The sequence below is a fragment of the Harpia harpyja genome, chromosome 2 (genome assembly GCF_026419915.1).
Source record: "Harpia harpyja isolate bHarHar1 chromosome 2, bHarHar1 primary haplotype, whole genome shotgun sequence".
Classification (NCBI taxonomy): Eukaryota; Metazoa; Chordata; class Aves; order Accipitriformes; family Accipitridae; genus Harpia; species Harpia harpyja.
Window position 1 is genome coordinate 47508510 of NC_068941.1, and position 4467 is coordinate 47512976.

The 4467-nt window shown below is 48.7% G+C and overlaps 1 long non-coding RNA gene across 1 annotated transcript; it reads left to right on the forward strand.

Annotated features, from left to right (window-relative positions):
* The first annotated feature begins 314 nt into the window (after window positions 1–314).
* LOC128137847 (uncharacterized) lies at window positions 315–3927 on the forward strand. Its single transcript, XR_008233878.1, has 2 exons — window positions 315–542; window positions 1013–3927. It is a non-coding gene; the product is annotated as an uncharacterized LOC128137847 (long non-coding RNA).
* The last annotated feature ends 540 nt before the right edge of the window (window positions 3928–4467 follow it).

Sequence of the window (4467 nt, forward strand, 5' to 3'; positions counted from 1 at the left end):
CCCGGGGCCCGCGGGGGGCGCGGGAGGCGGCAGCGCCCCGGGGCCGCCGGGGCGAGGCCGGGGCAGGGCCGCCGCGGCAAGGCCAGCGGGGGCCGTGCGGCGGCCGGAGGCGAGGCGGTCGGGGGCGAAACGAGCGAGCGGCTGCGAGGCCGCTCGGGGAGGGGGAGGCGGGAGTGACGGGGGGGGGGGGGTGTCACTCCGCCGCCCCCGCGAGTCCCCTCGGCCCGTGCGGAGGCTGTGGTCCGGCGGGAGCGCTCCCCCGTGGCGGCCGGCGCAGCCCCGGCCGGCGGGATGCGCACGCCTGTCATCGCACGCCTGTCATCGCATCCCTTCTCAGAGATGTCTGCGGGAGCAAGGGCTGCAGGAAAGGGGGAAAAACCCGACCTGTCTGGATAATCTTGGAAATCAAAATGCTGTGCTTCAGAGGAGTGGCACGCGTGGTTTCCCCGCAGGGCTACATTCGTAACGGGATTACAGCACCCAACTCCAGTTTAAGCCCAGCCTGAGGAGGTCCCAGCCTGCGGGGAGCTGACGCTGACTCCGTAGGTATCCAAGTGCTCTGTCACAAGAGGGTAAAGCTGTCTTTAAGCTCGAGCAAAACTGCTTGAATGTGGTTGGTGCTAACTGTACGTGCTGTGCAGCCGCTAAAAATGGATTAGGATGTATGCGGGCAGCCTCGGGCAGGAGTCTGGCAGGGACCTGGTGTGTGCCGGTGCTGTCCTGTGCCACTCTCCCGTACTTCCTTCCTCACCATGTGGCATCAGAAGAGGAGGATGAAAGGCCACCTTCAGCTGAGCATCAAGGCCAGTGGGTTAAACCATGGGGGTCTATGTTTCCAGGTGTTTGTAATCCTCCTATAGCCAGGCTTGGACCCTGCTCTTGATAGCCTCTTCTGATTGCTTCCAGGGCAGTAGTAACTGAAGCTCCTCTGCTCCTCGGAGGAGTAATCAGATGAGAGAGCATTTGCTGAAACTGCCAGAAGAATATGGGTTAGGACTGCATCTCATTGCAGGGGGAGGCATACATGAAGTGTACTGTGGTGCACATCAAAGCAGGACTCCAGCCTGCACAGGGAAAACTGAAGAGGAACAGCAACAGAGGGCTCAGAAATGGAGAGGAAGACCCGCTCCAGGGAGCTGGACTAGTCATGTTGAGGGCCTGGGCACCTGGACCCACCACCTTGCATGCAAGAAGAGCAGGGGTGGCTGCAGCGGTTGAACATGGATGCAGCCAGTGCTCGGGAGCGGTGCAGGCACTGGTGAGATGGTCCCTGGCGAGATGGGCTGCTGACAGCCAGGGCTTCTTGTGGTCAGGGTCTCCAGTATGGAAGAATTGGAAGACAGTGGGGAACATGCATCTGATGTTGTCAGGCTTGGCCAGAGCCAGGTGCCAACTGAGGGAGTAGGTCAGGGAGTGTGCTTCTTACTCATCCACTCACGCAGCAAAACATTTTCTTGATGGGAGGAGCTGGTTTGGTCATAGGACCTTGTTTGCCACTGACTTGTGACTTGCACTAGCTTGGCCCCACTTACTATGCATTTGTTTTTCCTTCCTCCCACGTTTAAGTACTGGTTTTGAACACAATTGAGTGGCTTTTATTTATCAGTTAATGATGGAGCAGTTAGATAACTGAGTCCCCAATCTCACAACCTCCTTTAAGTCAGGTGGCACTGCTGCTCTCTGAGGGCATGTCAGATCTGTGTGAGATGAGGTTGAATTTTTGTGTTTGGAAAAGTCACACATTTTTCCTTAGTCCCCCTGAAAGTGGCTACCCTTTCAGTCTCCCTGGGTTTCAGTGAACGTAAGCCTATGTTGCTGGAGACAGCCGTAGGAATTTGGATGCCCACACACCTGCTGAAGAGGCAGTTTTGCTGGGACTTTTGTCTCCTTCCAGCACTTCCACATCTTGATATCACCCCACTGCTGACAGTAGAGCCACCACATTATTTGCTCTATGCCCTTTCCTGGGAGATCACTATCTCCTATGCTTGGTGTGGCCTGTGCTTGTCCTCCCATTCACTATAGCTGTTCTGGGGGTAACTCAGCAGGGAGATGTAGACTACCATGGGAAGTCTCCTGTTGTTCTTCATGGTCTGCAGCAGGTAGGAAGCAAGGACTTGTACCACCCCAGCAGTTAAAAGCAGTGGCTATGCTGCACTGCTTCCTTCGGTTCAATGCTTCCTTGATGTCCCTTTCTTCCTTCCCCATCTCCCACTCTTGCAACCAATGTGTAGTAGAGTAGCCCTGAGGAAGACAGCTGAGCTGCGAGGGCATACTGCCTTTTCCAGCACCCGTGGCACGCAGCCACTATCTGACCATAAGCTCCTGAAGACCAGCGAGGAACTGCCTTCCAGCGGGTCAGGCTGCCTTGCTCAGGGCTTGAAATGGCTGATCCTGGGCCTTTCTTCCAGCATTAGGTATACCCACCTGGTATATCATTTGTGCCTTGAATGCTGCAAGTTGGGCAAGCTTTCTGAACTGACTCTGCACCCTGGTGGGTAAGCTTGATGTCATTGGTGCATAGGAAAAAACAGCTAAGGCCTCTGGGAGAGAGAGGGAGAGCTGGCTTCAAATTCATGCTTTATCCAGTCTGGAGCAAGGTCTGAAATCCCAGACTGTCAAGTGAGTGTGTGGACTTCTGGAGGCGTTTTTCCATCCCACTTTTCCAATAGTGCTTGCACCAGCTGCATGCAGAGGACTGGCGCACTGAGTGGAACAAGGACTGTAACACGGATCTTCCAGATGTGTACTCTAGCTCTAGATTAGCTATAAAAATCTCCCTAATTTACCTGAGATTAAATTATTATATACAGATGAAAGAACATAAAGAATAAAACTGAGAATATTGTTATTTTCTTTGATAATGCTTGCCATAGATAAACACTGGCATTTTATACTTAGTAATATAGTGGGCACATTTTGCTCCTATAAAACCAAAGCATTATTTAATAAGAGGCAGCCTTTTACCTTGGAGCAAACAGAACTTTGGTATTGCTGATAGTTGTATCTGAACAGCGTAATCAGGGAAGCCTTGTAATCATGCTGTTAGAAAACTAAAATAAGCTTAAGTTGTACATTTTGTGGGATTACAATCCCTCCATCCACTAGGTGGAGTGGGATCCGGGAATGGCTGAGACAAGCTTGTGTGCCACACAACGTCAGGTAACAGCAGAGAAACAAAAGCAAAAAGGGAAGTTTTCAAATAGTATTGAGCAAAATAGCTGTATTAACTTGCCAGTCAACATAGATACAGGAGGGGATATTCCATTTAGAAATTAGATCGGCATATTTCACATAAAGTAGAAAGGAAAATTTTGATTACGAGAAATGCCTTTTTTCAGTATGGTGATGTTACTCTTTTCTTTCTTTTTTAAAATTTCTAGACCCAAGTACAATTAGATCTTGCATGAATACTAAGGAGAAAATACTAACTTACTTTATTAAGATACATATCTTCGGCATGCTATATTAACTCGATTTAATTGTTTTCTGAAATATGAGCTGCATTATAGTTTTATTCATATCTGTTACCCAAGATTGTTACATTAGTGACTGTCATCACATTATTCCCATCTAAAAGACCGCAATTCCAAGCTGGACCAGCACTGCTTTCTTGGTTGGGTAGCATGCTGTTTTTTGGGAAAGATGCGGACACCTGAAAGGCGTGGATCTTTGTTGGGAGGGAGATGCAGAAATCGCACGGTCCTGGAAACTCCTGGCCTGCACCAGATGTGCCAGACTGGTGCAGAAGGAGGTGTCACGGGAGGGGATTGGTGTTCCGACCTTGAGCCAGACAACTGGGGTCTAGTTCAAAATATTTATTAATTTATTTAAACCAGCATACATTCATATCATGGCCTGTGTTTTGTTCTTGTTCCTCCTCCCTACCCTTTGAAATAACTCAAATTTAAAAAGAGTAGGCATGAAGCTCATGATCTTATGGTGTTTTTTATTTGTACCTCATTGTATCACGTAGTGATAACTACTTTTCTTCTGCACTTCTGGATTTGTTACTTTCAAGTTTTGTTGGTGGTTCCTTTTTGTCCTCTACAAGTGTATGAATGGGAATGACCAATTAAATTTTATTCCTCCCTATGCCTTATCTTTTAGGGCGTGGGGTTACAAAAGTAACTTGTTTTTATACCTTTACTGTGACCCCTCTCTTTGCTCCTCCCAGAGGAGGAGAAATTCTTGTCGTGTTGAGGAAGATGTTCTCTGCAGTGATCCACTTTCATTACTCACTTCGGAGGGAAATTCCTTCCTGAACTATGTCAAAGACACAGTCCATAAATGAAACAAAACTACTGATTATGTGGTCACTATAATATCATCTTACACAAACGCAAATTTGAAATGAACAGCGTATCTTTTGTGGTTTCATTTCCTCTTTGAGGTTCTCTTGGCTTTGCAGTATATTCTCTTGATGTAAAGGTCTCTCCCTGTCCTACAGCATATATGTGGACAGTT